At 39.4% G+C, this 17303-nt stretch overlaps 1 long non-coding RNA gene across 2 annotated transcripts in view; it reads left to right on the top strand.

Moving 5' to 3' along the window:
• Nucleotides 1–17303, top strand: part of LOC141423287 (uncharacterized) — a 203629-nt gene that overhangs the window by 7263 nt on the left and 179063 nt on the right. For both annotated transcript variants that reach the window (XR_012448018.1, XR_012448020.1), the window contains exon 2: nt 3870–3975. This is a non-coding gene — a long non-coding RNA (uncharacterized lncRNA). The remainder of the gene's footprint in view (nt 1–3869; nt 3976–17303) is intronic.

Below are 17303 nucleotides of genomic sequence, written 5' to 3'. Positions count from 1 at the left end.
TGATTATAAAATATGAATCTTAAGTTTTTTTTAACACTACCAAAAATGTCTATGAATTTATAAATTCTCATATATTTTCACTTAAAAATCACAAATTTAAATTTATTACAGTTCTCATTTAGATGTTTTGAATTGGTATCACAAGGACAACTTGTAGCTGGGTGTCAGCAAGACCTCATGCTTGCTATGAGGGAGCGCTACCGCTTGGGCCACCCAAGACATCTTTTTAAATTTTGCAAAGCTAGCATTCTGCGAAACAGTTTGGAAATTTTGTTCATGTTTGGTCAGATGTTTTTTTTATGGAACCAAATGGGCTTTCAGAGATTTCCCTTCCCCTAAACTTGTCCCACCCAGCCATAGGCAAAACTGATCAGTTGCAGCCCTTCCCTGGGGCAGAGAGAGATAGGCATAGGGCAAGAGTACAGTGTGTCCCTGAGGCAAGACCCCTCCAAAAAGTCAGGGAGTAGTCATGGAGCACAGATGCTCGATGCATTTCTATAATCTCATAAATCACTTGTTTTTGAGGAAAAGGAGACAATGCAAAGACTGTAGAGAACCCTTGCAGGGCCTGGAAGCCCCCTCCCCTTAATATACAACTTCTATTATTGTGTGGCTTACTGAGCAACAAACCAGGGAAGTCTGGGGGACTACCAGAACTTAGTTTATTATAGTAATCAAACAAAGAAAAAAATTCAATTTTATATGTATTTAGCAACAGGTACAACAGCTACAGGGCTAGATGAGAGAGTGGAGAATATACCCTTTTTGGTGGTGGTGGTGGTAGTGGTAGTGGTGGTGGTGATAATAGTGTTTTGGGGGCTTTTGGCTATACTGGGGTTTGAAATTAGGGCTTCATGCTTGCTAGGCAGGTGCTCTAACACTTGAGCCACACCTCCTTAAAAGCTCTATACTTCTTAATATGTATTCTTAGGTAAGACTTCAACCAGTTCAGAAACTCGGTTTCTTCATTGATAAAATAGGGACCACATTAAGTACACTGTTCCAAAGTAGACATTCAAAATTTATATCAACAATTTCTGTATGGACACTAGCCATCAAAATACAGAAAGGCTGATAATATGCCAGATCAGCCTGCTGATTGACAGCTCCACAGCCTGTATCCCTCACTCAGCCAATGCTTACAGACACCTACCCTGAGCCAGTTATTGCACAGAGCTGTTTATGCATTAAATTACATGTTTGTAAATGCAGGTCATAACCTCCATACAAAGGTGTTTCTGTTTTATTTGTTTGTTTTTGTTTTTGAGATAGAGACTCATTATGTAACCCAGGCTGGCTTCAAACTCTTGATCCTGCCACAACCAGTGCTAAGATTATAACCGTATGTGACTATACCTGGCCATCTTTAACACATTTCACCTATTTCTTCACAGTTTTGCCTGTTCTATGGCAGTAGCCTGGCCTAAGTTTGAAAATATATTTCACCTTGTGCTATAATAGCCTGAGGAAGTGGGGGACCTGGGCCAAGACCAGCTATGACACAGCTTAACCTCAGAATATCAAGCAACAGTAAGATCAGAGCTGGCTCCTCCCAATATATACTTTTTTTCCTTTTTTTGTGGGACTGGGGTTTGAACTCAGAGCCTCATGCTTGCTAGGCAGACACTCTATCACTTGAGCCACTCCATCAGCCCATTTTTTTGTGTGTGTTGGGTATTTTTGAGATAGGGTCTCTTTAACTATTTGCCCAGGCTGGCTTTGAACCATGATCTTCCTGATCTCTGCCTCCTGAGTAGCTAGGTGTGAGCCACCAGCACCCAGCTCTTTTCATTTTTTGGAGACAGGTACTCACTGTGTAGTCCAGACTGGCCTCAAACTGTTTATCCTCCTGCCTCAACCTCCTGAGTGCTGGGATTACAGTTATACACTACCATGCTCGGCCCAGATTGTAAACTTCATTGGGTATTTTAACATGTGTTAGGCCTTGCTCAAAACAATTTTATACAGATTAACTCATTTAATCCTCACCACAGCTCTGTGAAGTAGGAACTGTTATTCTCTCCACAGATGATGAAACCAAACCACAGGCCCATTAAGTAGGCAAGGTCCTCTAGCTAGTAAATGTTAGAACTGGATTTTTATCTAAGTGGGTGAGTCCATGCCTTTAAGCACCCCTGTGTACAGTAGACAGATCCAAGCTTGGCAAGGCGGGAAGAGAACTGAAGAAGGGATGGCAGCCAGAGAGCATTATGGGTCATCAAGCTGAGTCTAAGGGTTCTGTAAAGCCTCTCTGAAATCCAAAGGTTCCCAAGGATCAGGCCTCTCTACTGCTTTTGTGGAAGATACACAAAGCCCTGGTCTTCAGAATCTCCTGGCTGAATGTAACCTTTACCCAGGCAATGAGAACTGGGACCCCCCAGAACCTGGAGCAGAACCTGGCTCTCCTGGCCCAAAGTAGAAGCCAGTGGAAAGTGACTAGAGGGAGAAAGGAGAGGAAGAATCAGAATGGCAGACCTTCCCTCTACCTGGGAGAAGACAGCCAACAGGGAGCCTTTGCCTTTGGGTAGGAGGATTAGCTCTACTTACTGAGTAAATGAGCATAGACCTGAGGGCTGGGCAGGCTTCTTTCCTAGAGAGGAAGAAGAGGGTTAAAGAAAAGTGAGGGCAGGGAGTGGGTGAAGGGAGGGCTTTGGAAGTGGTGTCAGTGAACTTTTACTGACAGATAACTATTTTAGGCTTTGCAGGCCATACTTTTCTTTCTTATTCTTCTCCCTCTCAACCATTTAAAAATATATCAAACTTTTGGGAGCAGAAGGTAGACATAGTCTTCGGGTTATAGTTTGCTGATTTATGTTCTAAAGATATAATCTGTATACCACTCCTAGGCATATACCTGAAGGAATGTGCTCCAGGGTACAATATAGCCACTCGCACACCCATGTTTATAGCAGCACTATTCACAATAGCCAAGCTTTGGAAACAGCCCAGATGTCCTACACCTGATGAAAGGATTAAGAAAATGTGGTATTTATACACAATAGAGTTTTATTAAGTCATAAAAAGAATGAAATTATGCTGTTTGCAGGTAAATGGTTGGAACTGGTGTTAAACAAATGTTTTCCCTCATGTGGAAGCTAGACCTATAGGTTAAATGTACACATAAATGCATATTTGATTATATATATGTGTGTGTCTCTCTCTACATATAAAGATAGATACATATATGTATAATATATATAATATATTTATATATATTTATTTATATATATATATATATATATATATATATATATATATACTGAGAGAGAGAACACAATTGTATTAGTGGATCTGTCTGAGGGGATTACAGGAGGCAGAAGAGGGAAAGAATGTTAGAGAATGAAAAAGTTGAAACATCCCATCTATATATGAATATAATATAATGTAATAGACCGTAAGCTGTTGAATAATAGTGGAGCATGGTGACAGAGAAACAGTAAGTAATGGGAGTTAATCTGATTAATGCACAATATATACATGTCTGAAGAAACCCCCTTGGACTCTGAATATACACTTAAAGAATGAAGGACAGGAGGGTAAAACAAGTCTCTTCTAGGGGTGAGTACCAGTGGCAGGAGGGAGGGCATAAGGAAAGGGCAAATGAGGGTGAATATGGTGGATGTGATTTGTATTCATATATGAAAATAGAATGAAATCTGTTGAAATTGTTCTAAGAAACAGGAGTGGGGAGAGGAGGGAAAATGATAGAGGGGGTAAATAAATTCAAGATATTTTGTGAACACATATATCAATATCACAATGTATCCCCCTATAAAAGTACTATATGCTAATAATAAAAATAAATAAATAAAGGTACAATCTGTAAATCTCACCGTTTTCCCTTGGTCTGATCCTGCTCTTCTCTCCAGTGCTGGCCATTTAACCTGAAGGGGACCTCCCTGGGAGGGAGAGAGGCATTCAGATGAGGAAAAGTGCATGAAGCTCTGACTCTGGTGATGCTTCATGAAACCTGAGGTATGTTCCACTGAGGTACTCTAGGACTAACTCTGTTTGGCAACTCGAAGGTTGGCTCTGAGGATTTTTATGCCATGCACAGTTGCACACATGAGCAACTCTGCAAGAATTATGTTTCATGCCACATTCCATTTGGGAACTGATGCCCAAGACAATATTGCAGAGCAATGAAACTCAGCATTACTCTCTTCCAGGGAAAATGGATTGCAACCTTTCATTCTCAGTAACCCCAAATGGAATATGTTAGTGTCTTTGTGAAGAGTTTGCTCTAGCAAGAAGGAAGCATGCCTTATGGTAAACAGAAGTCTGTCATAATATCTCCATTAAAGAGCCCAGGTTTACAATAAGGAAGCACAGCTATGAAGATAAGAAATGTTTAGATATCTTATTATTAGGACAAATTTTTCCTACCCTGTGCCCCCAACTGACTCATAGCTTGACATAAAACAGTCTTCCCACCATGGAACATGAACTGCTAACCACTAAATCTATTTTTTCTTTCTTTCTTTCTTTCTTTCTTTCTTTCTTTCTTTCTTTCTTTCTTTCTTTCTTTCTTTCTCTTGGTACTGGGGTTTGAATTCAGTGCCTACACTTTGAGCTACTCCAGCAGCCCTTTTTTATGATGGGTTTTTTTTTTGAGATAGGGTGTCACAAACAATTTGCCAGGGCTCGTTTCAAACCATGATCCTCCTAATCTCTGCCTCCTGAGTAGCTATGATTACTGGTGTGAACCAGTGATATCCAGCTTAAATCTATTCTTAAGTAACAAAAAAGCATGGTTTTAAGGGAGAAAGGTAGAAGAAGCAGATTTATAACAAACACATTTTTACCTAAGAATTGACAGGAAGCCATGACTTCCAAATTATTATTAGAGCTTTCCAACACATTTAACCTATATCAGAGAGACTACTTATAATGGAATAGAGAGGAGGTTATTGTATGGAGCTAAGAGCAGAAGAGTTTTTAGTAGGAACATGAAGTTTAGAAAGAAACAAAATAAGAGGGGGAACAGTGCAAACAAACACCCAGTGGGGGAAATTTTGGTCCACTTTAGCTTAGAGGCCTTGGAATGCACCACTGGCTGGGACAAAAAGATAGTGGGAAGTATTTCACCTATATCACACCCCTTGCCTAGAGCCTGCCTAAGGAATCTTAGGGGAACCACCTGCTGAACTCAATGCCTTGTCCTTGAGGGGGCAGCCTCTTGAGTTCTCTCTGATAAGGGTTCCTATGTTGACCAAGGCGTGCCTACAAGACTTAAGACTTCATAAGAAGAGAATTGCCATACAATAAACCTTAGGATTCTGTTTTGTGGAAGATTTAAATTAAACATGATTATCTACTTGGAATGGTCTAGGTAAATTAATACCTGGAAGTTCTGAAATAAATTTTATCCTAGAATCTCATGTCCTATGAATTGATTTTATATGTGTGTGTGTGTGTGTGTGTGTGTGTGTGTGTGTGTGTGTGTTTGTACTTAGCAGCAGTATCTCTTACCTGGAATGATTGCCCAAATGTCCCTGCTTTTTTTCTGGCTGTCCTCCAGAACACTGGCATAAGGCAGCTTACAAATCTCTAATATCCTAACTCCTCTGAGCAGTTTGTGCTCAGGCTACTGCCCAGCCCTTTGTCTCTGTGTGAGTCGCACTGGCCCTGGGCTCATGGGGCAGGCACCTCGCTTCTCTCAGTTCATCAAATGTGCCCTGCTCTCTCCCACAACCAAGTCTATGCCATTGGACATAGGACACAGTCCCCTCTGCAGTGCCAACCTCCACACCCTCCCTTCCCCTGGTTAATCTGACATTTTTAGTCCTCCTCCAGGTCACAGTTCAAGCATTACTTCCTTGGGAAGATTTTCCTGACCACTTTTTGACCAAGTCTGATTTCCCTATTATTCATATAGCCTCTTTGTAATAGGGCTCTGTTCCCATGTGGTAGCTGTTTTGCATTTATTTGTCTCGTTATTTGATTTATAGTGTAACTCATTCACTAGACCATAAGCTTCTTGATGTCAAAGACTATACATGTTTTACTTAGAATAAGTAAGTCTCTCTCTCTCTCTCTCTCTCTCTCTCTCTCTTTCTCTCTCTCTCTCTCTCTCTCTCTCTCAATATATATATATATATATATGCCTAAAACAGTAGATCAACTTTTCATTTGAAATCATTTAGAATGCTATCTGTAAATTTACTATTTATAAAACTGACAGAAAACAAAAATTATTAACCCATGTGTAAGCATGATACCAAGCTTCTCAATCTGATAAACTCATATGGGAAATGAAGCTATTGGATGCATATGGTTTATTGCTAAGAAGAATCAATTTTATTCCTGGGTTAGTGTGTGTGGAGATGGGGAGGTATTTTTATAGCATAACAAATAAATGTTGTGGAGTTTTAACATAAAATAGAAATTCTAAGCTTTTTTTTTTTTTTTTTTGTACTGGGGTTTGAACTCAAGGCCTACACCTTGAGCCACTCCACCAGCTCTTTTTTGTGATAGTTTTTTTTTTTTTTTGAGATAGGGTCTCATGAACTATTTACTCAGGCTGGCTTCGTATCTCCATCCTCCTGATCTCTGCCTCCAGAGTAGCTAGGATTGCAGGCATGAACCACAGGAGCCCTGAAGTAAAAAGGAAATTCTAAGGAACTTTTGAGCTATGGGCCAAGCATTTAGGGACTTGCCCACCCCCGCATCCTTTCATTCCACCCAGCCTCCAGGTCATGACTTTAACCATTATGTGTAACAACATATGTAGAAATATTGAGAAGCACTTAAAAGAGAGCATTACTTTTAAGAAACAGGTTCTAAGTGTGGAAGGATTCCCTTTTCTCTAACCATTTAAAAAATGTGAGATTAGAATATTAGTAATAAGTAAGATCTAGTCCCACACCCTACCAATTGCTTAAATCCAAATCAAAATCAAAATGTGGTTAAACCTTGTTTTCTCAAATGGATAATCTCAATTAATACACACACACACATACAGAGATAAAGAGAAAAGGAAGGGGGGGGCGGGAGGGGGGAGAACGAGAGAGAGAGTGAGAGAGAGAGAGAGAGAGAGAGAGAGAGGCAGATCACACTTACACTCAGTAAAATCTTAAATGAGCTTCCCCAGCTTGATTTATTCTAAAACAGATACATAATAACATGTGAGCAAAAGTTTACAAAGGTCATCTATAACCAAAAAGTTTAATAAGTAGTGTTTCATTATTTGTCACAGAGATGTGTCAGAAAAATAGAAATGGTACTTAGGACTTTGACCAGTATTGGTCAACATTTGACCAAAGCCTTCTCAAAACTTGTGTTTTAATAAAAATACTGATAACTGGAACAGACATCCCCATTGATATATGTGTGTACTCACACATCAAAGAGGAAAATACAGTTTAGGGATTTGTTTCTTTTATGTGGACATTATTTTCTTCAACCATAGTCCTGTGATTCAGCATTCATAAAATAAATCATTCACAATTTGAGCAAAATAACACCAGATTCCTGCAGAGTTAAAGAAAATGACATGTGGGGCTAATAGGAACTAGGGGATAAAACAAGTATATGGAGCCTTTGTTCTATTCCTAAGGGTTGGCACTCTTTAGAAGGCTCACAAATCACTATTTATGACTCATACCCTTCCACCCACTCTTTAAGCTCTTAATTCCACTAGAACTTCTTGTGTTAACTTAAATTTTAAAATCCACTGCTCCCCACTGATTTCTAATCAAATGCCTTCTGTGTTTGTGAGGATCTTGAGAAAGATGGTTTAAGGTGTGGTACACCAGGCTGTTTTTGTTGTTGTTGTTACTGTTTTTTACCCAGACTGACCTAGATTCTCCTAAGTGACTTATTACTTGGATACCAGTGAAGTCCCAGTCCCCTCTGCTAGTGTTGTACACTCTTCATCTCCTGCTCTCAGTAACCTAAAAGCAAGCTTCTCAACAGATGCAGGCTATGTTCTCTCCCCCAAACAATCAGGGCTCAACAGAATTTGAAACTTGTCTTGTATGTTCCCTTTCAGAATACTTCCTCAAATCTACCCAAGAGCACTTACTTCATCCATTTTCGTTTCATCCTAATCCCTCAGTAGGGAGGCCAGTCTGCCTGTGCATCTTCCTTTTGCTTAGATCATCTGAACACAATGTTCCCATTGCTTTTTAGCTCAGGACATGAACTCAGGGTGATTGGAAGCCCTGGCCTGTACTGCAACCAGAGAACCTAAACTTTCTTCCCAAAGGGATCCTGACCATCCATCTTCCTGTAGGCAAAGCTTGATCTCATCCTTCCACTGCAGATATCTCAACAATTCCACTTTCTCTGACCTGCTCTTCCTTCCATCAATCCTATTCTCCCTCCATCTCTGCCTTCCCCTTCCTCTCCTAGACTTTCACTGAATTTTCAGTTCCTCTGTTTGGCCAACAGCTCTAATTTTCAGCATTAGTCTGGTTGAGTCTGTTTTGGCCTTGAGGGGTTGCCAGTTTCCTACTCACTCTTCCTTCATTCACCTCCTGTCACTCTAGGTTTGCACCCCCATCACATCCCACCTCACCCTACTCCCCGTCCCACAGAGGAAATGTTCAGATCAGTTGTTACATTTGATCTTAGCCAAAAGGCCAAGAAGCATGTGTTCAGATCAGATCAGTAGTTGCATGACTAGTGCATGTAGATTCCTTTTCTACTGATGGGAACCTCTGTCATGAAGTAATAATGGGGAACAGTAACAGCTGCTTCATTCTCATAGAGAAAGTGCTGCAGGGCGGACTATAAAAAGCTGGATAGCCAATGGCAGACTTGTTTTCTACCATCATAGAGCTCTCCCCAAGGCTACAACTTCCTGATTACTACTGTCTCAAATCCCATTAATACTGGACAATTCAACCAACAAGTATGTATAATGCCACATCCTCTGAGCAGAAAGAAACCTCTTCTGCCTCTTGTCTTCCTCATATGACTATGTTCCCCACCAGCACCTATCTGAACACCCTATTTATTCCCTCCCACGGGATAGATCCTAGTAATTCAGTGCCAGAGAGTACAGCATTTATAATGCAATACTTCTAAATGCTACCTTCTTAGGAAGAATCTTCCAGCAGACAGTAAGGCTTATTAGACACTGAAATGAGTAATAGAAGGTTTAAATTTTCACTCCCTAGAGTTCTTTAAAAGCAGGACAGATTCTCATCTGTCTGGGATGATTATGTGGGCTACTGCTGGTAGACCAGGGATAGACCATCTCATCATCCACAAATAATATTTATTAAACTCCTGGGAATTCATGGTACTATACTAGATTTTATATACATATAGATGTGTGTGTATATGTATAATTTTAAAACATGGCTCCTATTCTCAAAGAAATTCTTAACAATGAAAAGATTTGATGTCATACAAATAATATCATGAATATCAATAGTACTTTAATTTCTCAAATTACATAGATTTCATTTTCCTTCTCTTCTCTTACTCCTTAGTTTTAGTTAGGAACTATACAAAGCAAGATTTTCAGTAGACAATCTTTTTTCTGGTCCACATTTTCCAGGAGCTAATGAGTGATGTAAAATATGAGCAGATATCAGAAGAATTAGTGGGGCAGAAAGCACATAGTAGCTTCAGTTCTATCATGCAGAAAGCAAGAGGCTGCTGGGTTTGGTCCCAACAGATTGTTTACTTTTTAATACCCTGAGATTCAGGTCAGGGAGTAATTAGGGCCAAGGAGGGAAAAGGGACTATAAAGGTGTGGAGAGAAAGCAAACTATTGAATACTTTCCCTCTCAGAGCCATAAAATAGCATTGACAAGGAATCCATTTGAGTCCAACTTTTCAATAGAAGCATAAGGTTATGTTCTTCAAGAGCGAGCAGGACTGTACAATGTTGACTGAGAAGCACACATTTATGTGCAGGGGTAGCTATGACCTGGTCCCACTCTGTCACACTTTATGAACACAGCACAGATGCTGTGGCTGTGTACTCTGCTGGCTTAGATCTATGATGTCCAGAATGGACACAGCCCAGAAAGACCAAGTTGAAGTTGCATTTATACATTCATTCTCATACCTCCATAAGAAAGATTTTTTTCTGGGCAATGTCCTTTCTCTTTCTTACTCATGAAAGAGAGAACCTCACCCAGCCCAGCCATGTCCTTTGTGGCCACTCTGTGCTGGGTTATAGGGCCTAGTTAGGGGAGCAGGCTAGATTATAGCTCCCCCTCCCCCATCACACCATTTGTTCTGGACCTGTCCTAATAACAAGGCAACTCTATAGGTAATGAGAGAATCTTGAAGAACTCTATGTGTGTGTGTGTGTCAGTACAAAACAAAGCACTGATTAAATGTGCTTTATGAGTATCTCTTATTTCTCTGTGTTTGGAGAGAAGTAAATGGACAAAATCTCATCATTGTTTACTTCTAAACATAATCTTTTTGGCCACTAAAAGAAAAGCATGAACAACTTTCCCTTCAACTTTCAGGAAAGTTGATTGTTGTGTACACTAAAAAGCTGTGATAATGTATTCTTCATATTTAGTTTATTTAGGCATTTTCCTCTTCTAGGAATACACAGGAAACTAGGTGTGGTTAGTTAGGTGGCTCTTGCAATGCCATGAAGTCCTCTGGCTGAAACTATTTTCTACTGTTACTACCTTAAGCAACAGAAGCAGTGAATTTCTGAAAGCTTAATTCCTAGATCATTCCCATCTAATGACTTCATTGGCTTTATTATTTGTAACTAAAACATGTCATTTGAATTTGCACAGGCAAATTAATATGGAAGGTAAATTTAATTTTCCTGTAATTCATTCGGGAATTAACTACCATAAAGAAGAGAGTGGATGTTTAACTTGTTTCACCCAAATTACACACACACACACACACACACACACACACAAATTGATCAGTACAAAATTGATCAAGTCTTCCATTTTTTTAGCTAACTATTTTAATCTATAATATAACATATTAAACATTTAAAGTAAAACTTTTAGGTTATAATTTCATCTACCTTTTAACATTTTAGGCTTCTAAACACATTGCACAATTCAGTTATTTTCAACAGTAAAGAGTTGATCTATTTTTTTTATTGTGTAACTTCTTTTAGAATGGCAAAATAAGTCTTTTTTATATATCCTGTCATTAAACAGCTGTACACTAACTGATGATTACCAAAGTTTCTGACAGTTTGGCAGATTTTAAATATAGAAGGAAGACCAATGCAAGTCTTTTCATTCAATGAATCAATTCTCCTCTTAGGCATTTAGTAGATAATCCCAATTTCAGAGATGGAACTAATTCTGTTCATTTGGAGTCCGCTGCTAATTGTGACCGGTGTCATAAGACAAATCCATACACATGAACTCTTAGTGCTCTTGAATACACATGGAAGAAGAAGCAGCCACTGAGGCTCCCTTTGGCTGTCCCAAGCCCCTGCGATCAGGCTGACCAATAAAGGCAAGAGAAAGGGTCTGGAGCTCCCACTTGCTCCTGATCTGCAAGTCTTTGAGCAACTTAACCAGTCCATTTGTTATCTGAGGATAATGTCTACCTTGCAGGATATTTGTAACTAAGTATATAAATATTATATGTTATTAATCATGTTATTTTTCATAGTAGATATCCACTAAATGGTAACTGGGTATCTGAGTATTTGTCTCATTTTCCTCCTTCCACAAAGTATAAATTCCTTGAGAGTAAGAATTATAGTGTCTGGTCCATATTGCCCCACTGTGCTGGTTATCAATAAAATATTTGTTGTCTTGAAAATTTCATTTTTTTTTTTTTTTGGTCTTTTCTTTTTTGGTGCTGGGATTAAACCCAGGGCCCCATGCCTGCTAGGCAAGCACTGTACCACCCAGCTACAGCCCAGCCTGAAAATTTCATTTTTGAAAGGCTTTTCAAATAATCTCTTTAGAGCTTTTAGAACTTTGCATCTGACTTATCTGTCCCTTCAGCTTCCTAAAATCTAATTTCCTGGTGTCTAGGAGCACTTTTTGGTCAATGGATATTCGAAATCCAAAATCTAGTATGATTTGGGCACTTTCTCCTGAGACTCCCTATCCATTTTATAACTAGTTTCTCTTTCTTGGGTTAGAATTAAATTCAAAATAGCAGTTCTTCTGGTTATCTCCTGTGTCCTACGAGAGATAAAACTGTCAGAACAACAAGTTACTAATTCATCACCATTTGCTTTTACCACTATGAGACCTCCAGTTGATGCCCACAGGCAAAGCCCACTTTTCTACCATATATCATTTGTGTCAGTTTTACATTTCATTGAGGGAATGTGAAGTTATAAGATACATCATCCCATATATATTGGCTCATACCTATAATCCTAGATACTTGGGAGGCTGAGATTGGGAGGATCATACTTTGAGACCAGCCCAGGCCACAAAAAAAAAGTTCAAGGGACCTTATCTCAACAGAAAGAGCTAGACATAGTGGTATGTGCCTGTCATCCCAGCTATGAAGGAAGCATATATTGAATCGTGGTATAGGCCAGGCTGGGCAAAAAGCAAGACCGTAACATAAAATTAACCAAAGCAAAATGGGCTGGAAGTGTGGTTCAAATAGTAGAGAACCTGCCTAGCAAGCTGGAGGTTCTGAGTTCAAACCCTAGTACACATCTTGTTAAGACACCTTTATTTTGTTTTATTTCTAACAAATATCCCATTATTAGGAAGCACAGGCTTAATGTATAACTTTATCTTTTCTATTCTCTTTCTAGAGCTTGCCCATAGACTCAGGTTCGGGGTTCAATATTCTTGCAATACTGTCCCCCTCCATCTCCTCATGAGAAGCAAAGCGAATTGTTTCAGGCATGTGTGTTTCTAAAGGTGAGGGATTTTTTTCTTGTCTCAGGTCTGGGCTTGGCTCACTTTTCCTTTGACACAGTCAAGAGTATTTTCAATTGCAATCAACAGAAAACCAACTTTAAAGAAGCTTAAAAATATAGAGTTGTAGCTGGGTGCTGGTGGTTCATGCCTATAATCCTAGCTACTTGGGAGGCTGAAATTGGGAGGATTGTGGTCATGCTAACCTGGTCAAATAGTTCGAGAGACCCCATCTCCAAAATAATCACAGCAAAATGGACTAGAGGGGTGGCTCAACTGGTAAAGTGCCTGCTTTGTGAGTGCCTGCTTTGCAAGTGCAAAGCCCTGAGTTCAGACTCCAGTCCTACCACACACACACACACACACACACACACACACACACAAAGTACAGTTGTTCTTCTGAAACCACAAGTAGTCTATTTCCACAATATTAGAGTGATTATTGCCATCAATCAACAGAGAGGCATAATTACACCTGAATTCAAACAAAGAAGAGGGCTTGGCAGAATAGCTCAATTGGTAGTGTCCCTGCCTAGCAAGCATAAATTTTCTAGGTTCAAATCCAGTACCACCAAAAAAAAGAAAAAAAAAAAAGTTGACAACTAATTAAACCAGAAAGAAAGCACTGGGTGATTCCAGTCATATCTATCATTAATACCAAGAAAACAAAGCTTTCCCACAAGTCCCCAGGAAACCTCAACTGACTTACGATTAACCAGTTTGTGTCCCATGGACATACCTGCAACAAGGGTATCTGGGGAAGTGAGTGTTGGCCTCTCTAGACTGTAGTGTGAAATACAGTAAGAAAGTTTGGAATGACTCTTGGGCCACTCAACCAACAGCATCTACCACAACTTTCAAATATAAACTGACAGAGATTTGACACACCAATTTCACAAGCATTGTCTTAGACCTGGAGCATTGTTACTCATAGTTCTTCTCAAAGCCAATGACAACCAGAAAGTATTACAGATAGTAAAATCTATTACTCAGTGCCATAGACTTTGCCAAGCCATGTTGGTCAAACTTGCCAGAACCAGAGAATCACTTAGAGTACATATTAAATAAAAATTGCTTGGATTTCCCCCCAGAAGAGTCTGATTCAGTCCAAGTCCTCATACTTGCTAGGAAGGTATTCTAACACCCGTGCCACTACCCTAGCCCAGAAACTTATATTTTAAAAAACACCAGTGGATTTTTCTTATCAACCAAATTTGACAATTATTGGTCCAAAAGAAATTAAGAGCTTTTCTCTGGTTTTGTAACTATTCAACTCCTCAAGACATTCTCATGAGCAGAGCTGCATTAACACATTCTTTTCCTTTAGCTGCTGCTCCACCCCTTCCCTAAGCCTTCTTATTCTTTTTCTTATGTATTCCTCTCACAGAGTTCCTCTCAAAACATCCTTTTCTAGGCAAATCCTTCTACTTTCATCTCCATTCTCCAGATTTCTTCAATGTGGGCATGGTAGGAGACCCCTGTATACTAGCATTCGGGAGACTGAGGCAGGAGGATGGAAAGTTTGAGGCCTGGGCTGCATGGTGAGGCCCTGTCTCAAAACAAACAACAATAAAACTTCCTTATCTCTTATAAATCTGTCTAATCCAGCCTTATCCCCATTCCTCCTTTCCTCTCCTAACCCCCAATTTCCAATATTGGTCATTATGTCTTCTTCCAAGTTTTACCTCATGGCTTCATTTATGGCAATGAGACTTTTTTTTTTTTTGGCAGTACTGGGGTTTGAACTCAGGGTCTCACACTTGCTAGGCAGGCACTCTACCACTTGAGCCACTCCTCCGGCAGCCTGGTTTTTTGTGTTGGGTATTTTCAAAGTAGGGTCTGGATAACTAGTGGGGCTGGCTTTGAACCGTGATCTTACTGATCTCTGCCTCCTGAGCTCGTAAGATAGGAGTGAGCACTGGCACCTGGCCTAGAAATTAGACTCTTACAAATATTATCATTTTGGTACAGAAGTTATATGATCTCACTGAAGTTTTGAAAGAAAAACTCTGAATCTCCTATGTTTACACATGACCACATCTATATAATCCTTTCTGGAAGAGGGGAGTATTTGTTATATGTATACAAAGACTTAAGACAGAAATCAAGACGCATTAAACAAGATGGATTGTTGTGAGCTGATGAGGTTAGGCAAGGCACAGAGTAGAAAGAAAATTTGTTCTAAATCTTGAAAAGTAGGTTAGGTTTGGAAAGGAAGCAAAAATAAAAAGGGAGAGAAGGTGGAAGGAAAAAGAAAAAAAAAATCCAAGAAGGAGAGCATTACACTGTTATTCATCCTTGCAATTACCTTCTAACGTACTCTATACTTTCTTCTTGCATGCCTCTACCTACTAGAATACACGCTCCATAATCTAACATTTTTTATTATTGTTGTTTGACTTCTAAATCCTCAGAAGGGCCATACACAGAGCTACTTGGTAAGTATTTGGGGGCTGAAGAGCATGTGAATGAGTACATGTGTGTAAGATCAGCCCGACTGAAGCAGTGTTCCAGTGGGGCTGGTGTAGAAAGTAGAATTATTTGTAAAGACCTTGGATTTATGACAAAGGAATTTCTAACTTTTCTTAAGAGAGAGAGGGAGCATGATGAAATTCCCCCGTTCACCTTATCTCATTTCCATATTCAGTGTAACTACTCCAAAGATGTTGGAAAAGGACATAAAACATGCAGAAGCAAATCCGGATCCTTCTTGGAAAGGATGACTTGCTGATGGAGTGGTTGGTGAGGCCATAAACTGCGCGTGCGTAGGCCCCTCACTGCGGGCTTGCTGTGGTGAATTTACAGAACACTCAGGTGTATGGTCACTGATGAGGGACACTAGAATATTCTTAAGGACAGGGTTCTTTTCACAGATCCAGGGGTCACAAAGGCCCTTTTGTTTCCATTCTCAACACTTTGCTATAATCCACAGCTCCGTAATGTCATTGGTAGCTTCCTACAGTTCTGGCTCATATCCCTGAGTGCAAAATTGCCACTTGAAAGGTTTCCCTCCATTCGGTCTTTACCTTCCACACCGCACAAAGTCCATTCTATCACTGCCTTAAAAGACTGCTTTAACGATGTAACTTTCCTGTTTAGAAGCCATAATGGGCCTCTAGTAAATATCTATTTAATCTATTCCATCTTTAGGTCTAGATTTCATTCCCTCTCCTTTCCCCTCTCTCCAGCCAAGAATTCGTTTTCTCTATACATATTTAATGCTTCTATTCTAGTCAAACACGGCTACTTGTATTGATTTGTTAATACACAAGTGGGCCATATATTGTCTCTAGGTATCTGGCACCTTTTACATCCTGAAGCTCCCCGGTTTTGCAGGGGTTAGAAACTTTGGAACATTTCTTATGTAAGAGAGCTTGCGACAGGGTTTCAGGTACACTTCGAGGTCTGCCAAGCAGGTATGTTGGGAGAGATTTGGAAGGCAGAAATAACAGTAACTGTTCTTAGTCCTTGGCTATTTGACTGTCCCTGGTTGTGGGCAGCCCTTGAAGTCAGCAGGGTTTCCAGCAGCCAGCCACCAGACACTGGGAAGCAGAAGCTCTTTGATGTTTTGTGTAAGGATATGCCAGGGAAGATGCAGAGACAACAAATACATCAGAGTAGAAATAAGCTCTCCTTAACGTATTCTTTATGCTTCAACTTTCCCCTTCATTTTAAATTGAGATTGGAAAGAACAAAGCACAGGAATTTGGAGGAGACCAAGGTATTTTAAAAATAGTAAATAAGTAATTGACTATGAAACTGAAAATTATTCTTTTTTTTTTTTTAATCTATAACCCAAGACAGCTGGCTATTCCATGGACATTTGGGGTGTAAGAGGTAATTATATTCCATAATTAAAACGTTTTAAAATCATGTTACTGATATCTCTTTTCTGTTTTCCTCACTTGGTATTACATTAAATATGGGAATTTCAAATGTGTTAAACCATTGATTTGAATGAGGAAATTAAGAGAAATAGTTTGAATTCTTTATATGAATATGCTTGGGAACATTGTAAAAATGTCTTGTATTTCAGCAATGATTGTACTGTACATAGCAAAAGTGGAAAATAAGAAAAAAACTCCAAATAAATTAGATTAAAAATACATTCACCAGTATCTTAAGATATTTCACTACGTTTTTGAGGGCTTTCAAAAATTATTCTTATATATCATTTTATTTTTCTTAAAAATAGAATTGAAAAATTTTAGTTTATTAAGTACACAAAGACTTCACATTAAGTATACATTCGCCTTACAAAAGCTTGAAACAGTAGAAATGAAGCAAAAGTCCCTGGCAGGTTTTTCCCCTCTGAAAGACAAGGGTTTCTGTCAGGGTGATTCCTAGCCCCTGGTGCCAAGGACACTCTGCCAGTGTTACTTGTACTGTAACATTGTTGTGGTTGTAACAACTTCTGCTGGTAATATCTTGAATCTTTTTTAACTGTAAGTCTTTAATGCTTTGTAGACTGATTGTAAAAGATGAAGAGTAACAAACATCACTTAT

The sequence above is a fragment of the Castor canadensis genome, chromosome 5, assembly GCF_047511655.1.
Source record: "Castor canadensis chromosome 5, mCasCan1.hap1v2, whole genome shotgun sequence".
Classification (NCBI taxonomy): Eukaryota; Metazoa; Chordata; class Mammalia; order Rodentia; family Castoridae; genus Castor; species Castor canadensis.
The sequence above is the reverse complement of the archived record's forward strand: the minus strand, read 5'-3'. Positions and strand labels throughout refer to the sequence as shown.